Below are 9,475 nucleotides of genomic sequence, written 5' to 3'. Positions count from 1 at the left end.
TTTGTGTTTATCATATAACGGCAAATTGAAGATATTCAGCAATATTCCTCCTACACTGACCCTCTCTTTAAAACAGAACAAACTGCAAGGATGCTGCAGCTTCTCAGTTCCTGCACCAACACATGTGTTTACACTGTAACCCAGACTAAATTCAGACAGGAGCTGAAGAAGGCGGTGAAGTACCCTCGCAATCTCATTGTTAAATTAGTGATATCATAGAAAAAGCTGAAGGATTCCAAAGAATTGAACTAAATGCAAGTTCATATTCCATTCCCTACACTCCCTTAGGTCAGAAACTGCAATTTATATTCACGACATTGAGCACTGAAACGATTGTAAATCTGATTCTGAAATTATATTTTGTCGATAATCTGACCTATTGAGGCGGGACTTGCTCTGCAGAATATTGATGAATTGTTTCTCAAAAAGGGCGATATAGCAAAGCTCAGATGGATTTCAACTAAAGTCACCCTGGACCCACAGCAAAATGGGTAAAGCTGTAAATCACAGTGATTATGAGTTAGTGAGAGGGGCAGTAACTGCAGCGAGACAGGGACACAAGCAGATGGAGATGGTGAGAGCTGGTAGCAACTGCAGTGAGACTCCTGGGCAAGCACGCGACAGAATGCTGCATCATGAGTGGAGGGGATGAAGTGATTGGCGGTGGCTTCACGCCGAAGGTGGCAGGAAGGCAGAGGATGATCTGTTGAATATGGCGTGTGGTGGGGTGTAAGGTGATGAAAATGGGAGTCCTATTGCGATTCTGAGTGCAGAAGTGTGTGAAATAATTCAGACACAGTGTGGGGTAATCCTCGGTGATATGAAAGGAAGACATATCAGAAGGGCTAGTATGGAAGGCTGGATCATCAGAACAAATGCAATGGAGATGGAGAAATTTGGAGAATGGAATATAGTCCTTGCAGGAAGTGGAGTTGAGGAAGTGTCGTCCCAGTAGCTGTGAATGGCCATTGGCTTATAACGAACACTGGTTGATAGGATTTCCCCAGAAACGGAGAGAGAAAATTCCAGGAAGGGAAGGGTCCGTGACGGACCATGGGAGTGTGAGAGAAGGGTGCAAATAGGAGACAAATTGACTGAAATTTTCCAGCTCAGGACGAGAGCAGGAAGAGGCACCGGGACAGTCATCCATGTACCGGAAGAAGCGGTGAGAGAAGCCGGACTCAGCAAGGAATGTTCCACACATCCCATCGCAAGGAAGGCATAGTGAGGACCCTTGCGGGTACTCGTAGCAACACCGATAACTTGGAGCTCCCAGAAAATGCTGGGGAAGGGCTATGGTCCTGTACTGGTCACTGGGTTTCTCTCTTTCTGCAGTGGCTGCCAGAGTTGAAGAACAATTCCCACCAATTTCTATATTCATTCTGATTGGGTAACTGGGAATTGATGTCACCTTGCCTTGTCTTTAATTACCCAATGGGATTCAACTTTTGCACCATTCACAACATCCTCCATGTAATCAGCAAGTGCAATTCCCAAAGACTCAGTGCAGCAGCAGCGGATTCCACTGAAATAGTGACTCACTGGATGAAGATGCACCGGGAAAAGTCAGTGGTCTGTGGATGAGACTGTGCCCTTGTCCTCAGGGCATTCCCTCACACAGTGATTACCCTGATCTGTGATCTATTTCCATTCCTATTGATAATTATCACTTACCACCATCAGATTGGATCAGAGAGAGAATTGACCAGATACAGTGAATCACATTGATTTGCTGAAATCATTTTTCCTCTCTGTTGATTCATGTTCCTGATTTAAATGTCGATTCCCTCCCAGGTCTTGCTGGATTTTTTTCCTCCCTAGTCAGCTCCTCTCAAACCTCCTTCCAAGCCCCATCAGATGCTGCTTCAATCTCCCTGGCCAGTGCTGTGAAATGGCTCTTGGGGTGAAATAAGAGGCCAGTTCAGCAGTCTGTTGAGGGGTCGATGTTTTAGGACATTCTCCATTGAGCAGGAGAATTTCAAAGGGAGAGATTCAGTCCCGAACTGAGCAGACGCACTTCATGGGCCAGCTGAGAACAGTCAGATGCTAAATACATGCAACCAGTCAGTCAATGTCTCTGGAGAAAGTAAGATGTTCTCTCCACTCATGTGCAGTTTTGACCCAGTAATCATTGCCACTAGCTGTAACTCATGAAACATTTCCCTGGTCCCAGGTAATAAGTCAATATCCAATGAAACAGTTGTTGAATGATTGAAACAAGTAGGAATTTATGATGAACATGTATAAAACACTGGTTCAGCCTCAACTGGGGTATTATCTCCAATTCTGGGCACTGCACATTTGGAAGGATGTGAAGGCTTTTGGGAGGGTGCAGATTCATAGAGAAGCTGGCGTTGTTCCCCTGATAGAGGAGAAGGTTGAGAGTTGATTTGCTAGAGATATGCAAAACCATGAATGCTCTGAAGAGAGGAGATGTAGAAAAACGCTTTCCATTGGCGGAAGTGTCGAGAACAGTAGAGGCAGAACCCCTCAACTCATTTTAAAGGAGTCTGGATATGCACCTCAAGAGCAGTAACCTGCAGGGCTGCGGTCCGAATGTTGGAAGGTGGGATTAGACTGGGTTAATGCTCCTATTTCTAATGTTCGTATGATCTAAGCAACAGAGGCAGAAGAGCAGAGATAGAGGTGGTAGCAAATAGATAAGAATTGTGGTGCACGAACCGAACTGCCGAAGGAGTTTCATTCCAGTTTCATCTCAGGCATTACGGCCTGTCTCTAACATACAATGGACAAATTGCCTTCACAATGCAAAGCTTCGCTCGACTTAAGGGCATTTCCTTCCCCGCTCTAAGCAAGTAACCAGCACTGCAGTCTTCAGACCTGATATAACTGAAGATGAAGTGAGCAAACCTTAGGCCTTGACAGTCAGATTAACGAGAAATGAGTTTTAAGAAGGAACGTTGGAATAGTTCCATTCACCCCTGTTTACTGCCAGTCTCGTTAGGTTAATATTCCCATGTGAGTGCTTTTTATCATCGGAGTCTGCTATCCTAATTCAATGTTGCATCAGGTAGCATCTCGAATCTGGAAACTTTCAATACCTTGGCTTTTTTTAAAATCCTAAAACCAGATTTAAGTTTATTGTTCACACGTTAAAATGGTTACCCGTTTGCCCACGCCACGGCCACTAAATCCCGTCCTGCAAGATGTAATGTAATGATTTGACTTCACCTTGTAAAACCATTTCGCTTTATTTGCCTCCATATAATCCACGTAACTTTCGTCTGTGGATCTTAGTACTGAATACGTTAGAACATACAGTGTAGCATGTCCAAATGCAACCTTCCCTGCTCTAAGGAGAACAATCCCAGCTTCTCCAGTCTCTCCACATGAACTGAAGTCCCTCATCGCTGGGACCATTCTGGTTAATGTCCCTTTTAACTTTCTCTGCTGTCAGGAGTACAATCCCATCTTCACTGGTCTCTCCACACTAACTAAAGGTCCTCATCGCTGGGACTATTCTGGTCAATCTCCCTCTTCACCTTCTCTGCTCGAAGGAGACCAATTCCCCCCTTTCCCAGTCTCTCCACATTAAGTGAAGCCCCTCATCCCTGGGACCATTCTGGTCAATCCCCCTCTGAACCTTCTCTGCTGTAAGGAGAACAATCCCAACTTCTCAAATAGCAACAATGGTAAATTGCCGTTTGCACCTCCTTCTTTTAAAGCTTTAAAGGACTTCCTCCTTTTTGAGTTATCAAGACCCTGCTTCTGTCATTCTCTCTGTTGGGATATTTCGGTTTCCCAACAACCATTTAATAGCTTTCAACATGCAAACAAACATACGAACATACTAAATAGCAGCATGAGGAGGCCACTCGGCCCCATTCCTTCTCTCCCCGCTCTGTCTCTCCCTGGCTGGAATAAAGTTATAGTTAATTGATGAACTGATTATCAGGAATACATTGGGTAATAAACTGAACAACTTTTTAAAAGGGGCAGGAGAATAATCCCTCATTCTGATTATCTCCCAATCTGGCGATGGGGTTTAGTGTGAGTATTTTAGGGTGAGTTTGCATCAGTGTTTGATATTTTCGAACTGCAGTGACATTCCAAACAAGGGCAAGAATTGCAGGTGTAAAATTAACCAAGAAATGGCTCAAAGCATGCTGTCCAGGGATAGAGGGAGGGGGAGAGATGAAAAGAGAGTGACAGACACACAGCGTGAGACAGAGGGTGAGTCAGGGGTAGAGTCAGATGGAGACAGAGTGAGATCTAGGAAGAGACGGATGGAGAGGCAGAGGGAGAGGTAGAGGGAGAGTCAGAGGGAGACAGAAAGAGAGACAAAGGGAGAATCAAAGAGAGATATGGGGAGAGATAGAGATAGATGCAGAGACAGACAATTAGAAAGGGAAAGAGGGAGGGACAAACAGAGAGAGGGCGAGATAGAGCCTCCACCACATTCTGAGGCAAATAATTCTAATGTTGAACAACGCTCTTAGAGAAGGAATTTCTCTTCACCAGCTAGAATTGGCTGTCTCCCGGTTTGTCACTGGGGAAAGTCTCTGTCCAAGACAGCGTGTGACATGTTTGTAAGCGTGTGAATCTGGCCCGTGTCTCACACAGTACACACTGTGACTCTCTAAAGGGTTCTGCTCCAATTCCCTGGATACGTGCTTGTTAGCAATAGGGTTATGTTACTGGGCTGTCACAGCGTTGACATTATGGAAAAGGTACGACACAGAAAGAAGCCATTCAGCCCATCATCTCTGTGCCAGCTGAAACAAAACTAGCTACCTATTCTAATCCCACCTTCGATCATCTGGTCTGTAGCATAGCTGATCGGATACCGGGCACCTTTTAAATGAGCTGAGGGTTTCTACCTCCACTACCATTCCTGGCAGTGAATTCCAGACACCCACCATCCTCTGGGTGAAAAAGATTTTCCCCATGCCCCCTCTAATCCTTGTACCAATCATCTTAAATCTGTGCCCCCGATAATTGACATCTCTGCTAGGGGAAGCAGATTATTCCTGTCTACTCTATCTAGGCACCTCATAATTTTGTGCATCTCAATTAAGTCACACCTCAGCCTCCTCTGATCTAAGGAAATCAACACTAGCCTATCCAATCTTACCTCATAGCTGCAACTTTCAGACCCTGGCAGCATTCTTGTAAATGTCCTCTGTACTCTCTCCAGAGCAATTATGTCCTTCCTGTAAGATTGTGACCAGAACTGTACACAATGCTCCAGCTATGGACTAACGAGCATTTGATCCAGTTCCAGGATTACATCCCAGTTTTTGTACTATGTATCTCGGCCAATAAAGGAAAGCATTCCATATGCTTTCTTCACCACTCTATCTACCTGTCCCGACACGTTCAGGGAGCTGTGGACATGCACTCCAAAGTCTCTCACTTCTTCTACCCTTCCCAATATACTCCCGTTTATTGTGTATTCCATGTCATTGCTTGTCCTCCCCAAGTGCATTACCTCACACCTTTCTGGATTGAATTCCATTTGCCACTTTTTCGCCCAATTAACCAAACCATTTATATCATTCTGGAGTCTATGGCTATCCTGTTCACGATCAACTGTATGGCAAACTTTTATGTCATTTGCAAATTTTCCATTCATGCTTCCCAAACTTAAGTATAAATCATTAATAAATACCACAAATAGCAAAGTACCCAACACTGAGACCTGTGTAATGCCACTGGAAAGCACCTTCCATTCACAAAAAAACATTTATTTCCTGTCACTGAGCCAATTTTGGATCCAACTCGCCACATTCCCCTGTATCCCATGGACTTTTACTTCTCTGACCAATCTGCATGCAGGACGTGATCAAATGCCTTACTAAAATCTATGTAGGCAACATCCACTACACTATCCTCATCAAGTCTCCTTGTTGCTTCCTCAAAAAAACGCAATTAAGTTAGTAAGATACGGCCTTCACTCAACAAATCCATGCTGACTAGCCATGGTTAATCTATGCCTTTTTAAGACAGTTATACTATCTCTCAGAATTGATTCTAATATTTTTCCTACCATTGAGGTCAGACTGACAGGCCTATAGATATTTGAACGATCCCTCGCACCCTTTTTAAGCAATGGTTCAATGTTTGCAGACTTCCAATCCTCTGGTCCCTCGCCTCTATCGAGTGAGGATTTTAAAATGATCCTCAGAACTTCCGTTATTTCCTCCCTGGCTTCCATTAACAACCTGAGATACTTTCCTTCCAGCCCTGACAATTTATCCACTTTTAATGTCAGACCCTCTCGTACTTCCTCTCTCATTATGCTTATCATATCTAATATTTCACACGTCTCCTCTTTAACAACAATGTCTGCATCATTCCGAAGAAGGGTCACTGACCCGAAACGTTAACTCTGCTTCTCTTTCCACAGATGCTGCCAGACCTACTGAGTGATTCCAGCATTTCTTGTTTTTGTTTCAGATTTCCAGCATCCGCAGTATTTTGCTTTTATCTGCATCATCCCTCCCCTTTGTGAAGACAGAGGAAAAAGTACTTATTATGAACCTTGCCCACATCTTCTCCATCCACGCATAAGTTACCTTGCACATCTCTGATAGGCCCTACCCTGTCCCTTGTTATCCTGTTGCTCTTAATGTACTGATAAAACACCTTCGGTTTTCCTCTTTTTTCATGCAAATATTTTTCATGTCCTCTGGTTGCTTTCCTAATTTGCTTTCTACTTAACACCGACACTTCCTATACTCCTCTCGGCTTTCTGAAGTATTTTGTTTTAAGTGACAGTCATAAAATGTATTTTTCTGCTTTGTCATCGGAGCATTGGAGCATATCTTACCCTGTATGATTCCAGATAACCAGGGAGCTCCAGATTTAGCAGTTCCGCCATTTTTCTTTGTGGGGATAAGTCTATATTGTGGCCATAGAATCTCGCTTTGAATGCCTGCCACTGGGTTGCTAGTGATTTTCCATTAAGTAGTTGAATCCATTTCAACTCTCAACTTCGTAAAATTTACCTTCCCCCAATATTGAACTTTTACTCCCTCTGCCTCTGTCATTCTCTTTTCATCTCTCTCCTTTCCTCTATCCCTGGACTGTAATGCTTTGAGCCATTTCATGGTTGATTTTGAACCTGTAACTGCAGGGAATGTCACTGCAGTTTGAAAATATCAAACACTGATCCAACAGTCACCCCTAAAACCCTCACACTAAAAGAATCTGCCGAGTGTACGGGAGAGAAGGATGGAGTGGAAGAGACTCTGTATTTCTCCAGTACTGAATTGCAGTGGGTTGGATGTTTAATCAGTCTCTCACTGTGCCTGTTGGTTGAGTAGGCGAAAGAAACGAGAGCAGTTCGCATCCCTGTGTGACTGTCACTCCTTCTGTTGTCTGTGTGCAGAATTAAACCCTGAGTCCCTCTATCCAGGTCTGGTTGTGATATCTGGAAAGATGCTGAATCTTTCATTAGTTGCTCTGCTCAAACCGAGTTCAAGGCCTGAGTAGTGAACAGAGTTTCACATTAATTGTTTTAATAATACTATGATTGAGCAGCAGGTTATGATCAACTCGGCCAAAGGCGGACAAAAATCCTGTCCATCAACCTTTCCACAGGGAGTGCGAGGATCTCCTGGTTCCGTGCGTTTAAGGGATACAGACCGATACATAGGCAACGAACCCCAGAGATTCACAGCAAAGACTGTGTACATGAGAAGATCTAACAACCGGGAGCTGAAACTCTGGGACGGGCTCTATTGTCACTGTGTTTGTGTGTCCGGTATAATCGTGGCAGATCCGTGTCTCTCTTGTTTCGAATGAAACGAAGAAGATCGCCATTCGCAATCACTCACATTGACCGCGGGTTTCACTCCGGTTAGACAAACCTTTGATGACTGAAATGAATTCTACAAGGTCCCAGCAAACACACCGACTCTCTCCTTCCTCCCATGTTTCTGTCGGAATGTTTTGAGAGGAGGGTCTCAATGGTAATAAAAACATTGCGGGGAGAGATGGCAATTTGAACATCGAAATGGGATAAGCTAACGGCTGCCAGACCAGCTGAGTGGTTCCAGCATTTCTTGTTTTTATTTCAGATTTCCAGCATCTGCAGTATTTTGCTTTTATGCGACCGGCTTTATAGGTTATAGATTCCCTCCACCCATCCCGACACCCTCTCCACCCTACACCCATGTTCAGTTTCATTGTTCGGACATTGATGAGGGTGAAATGGGGAATGTTCCCATTGATTTTTGTTGCAGTGATCGGCGCCCGCGAGATATTGCCCCGCCAACTGCGACGTCAGCAAACGGAGAAGAGCGCATGGGCTCCCCTTCCTCCAACACTGCTTCTGAGCGTCATTCACTGAGTGAGCAGAAGATTGTTAAAATCAGCTGCGAATGGAGACATCAGGGCTTCAGGGTAAGTGAATAAATGGCATTTGCTTCCAGCAGCAACACCAGGTTTGGGTGCGCGTCTGCACATGTGCTCAGAAATTAACATTGAAGAGCGGGCAAGTTCAGCGAGAGTCGGGGACTGTGTGAAATGCACACGAGAGGCCTGGATACCCGAGTCCAACCCGAGCGTGAACCGAGGACATGTGTTAGGCTCGGCTGGGGCCCATCTTGCAGCTCCGGCCTTCGGACTCGGCTCGGGCCGGGTCCAATTCGTGTCCGGTCGGACACACTCGGTCAGTGCTCTGCTGGTCAGTATTGAAATTCACAAAAAGCTGACAGGAGCTGGGAGTCCCGGTCGGAACTGCGTCTGCGTAGTCAGCTGGTGTCATCACTCTGCCGTCATCATGCATGGGCTGCAGCTTCTTGCAGGTTGGGTGTCAGGAAGAGAAGTAAAGGTATGGTCGGGTCGGGCTCGGGTTCGCTTTGGCTCGGTCGGGTACTGAGTGTGTGTAGACTGGAGTCCTGACAGTGAACAATTTATATTTTTATATAAACACGGTATACTTTATAATCGTTTTATAATAATTAATCACGCAGGACCTTCCTGCTCTCTGCATCTCACTGATATCATTATCAGTGATAGGCAACACGGTTTTGTGCAGGGAAGGTCATGTCTCACCAACTTAACAAAATTCTTTGTGCAAGTGACAAAGTTGATTGATGAGGGAAGGGCTGTAGATGTCATATGCATGGACTTCAGTACGGCGCTTGATAAGGTTCCCCATGGTAGGCTGATGGAGAAAGTGAAGTCGCATGGGATCCAGGCTGTACTAGCTAGATGGATAAAGAACTGGCTGGGCAACAGGAGACAGAGAGTAGCAGTGGAAGGGAGTTTTTCAAAATGGAGACGTGTTGTGTTCTGCAGGGATCCGTGCTGGGACCACTGTTGTTTGTGATACACATAAATGATTTGGAGGAATGTATAGGTGGTCTGATTAGCAAGTTTGCAGATGACACTAAGATTGGTGGAGTAGCAGATACTGAAGGGGACTGTCAGAGAATACAGCAGAATATAGATAGATTGGAGAGCTGGGCAGAAAAATGGCAGATGGAGTTCAATCAGGGTAAAT

Source organism: Heterodontus francisci, unplaced genomic scaffold, assembly GCF_036365525.1.
Source record: "Heterodontus francisci isolate sHetFra1 unplaced genomic scaffold, sHetFra1.hap1 HAP1_SCAFFOLD_300, whole genome shotgun sequence".
In the NCBI taxonomy this organism is placed as follows: domain Eukaryota; kingdom Metazoa; phylum Chordata; class Chondrichthyes; order Heterodontiformes; family Heterodontidae; genus Heterodontus; species Heterodontus francisci.
The sequence above is the reverse complement of the archived record's forward strand: the minus strand, read 5'-3'. Positions refer to the sequence as shown.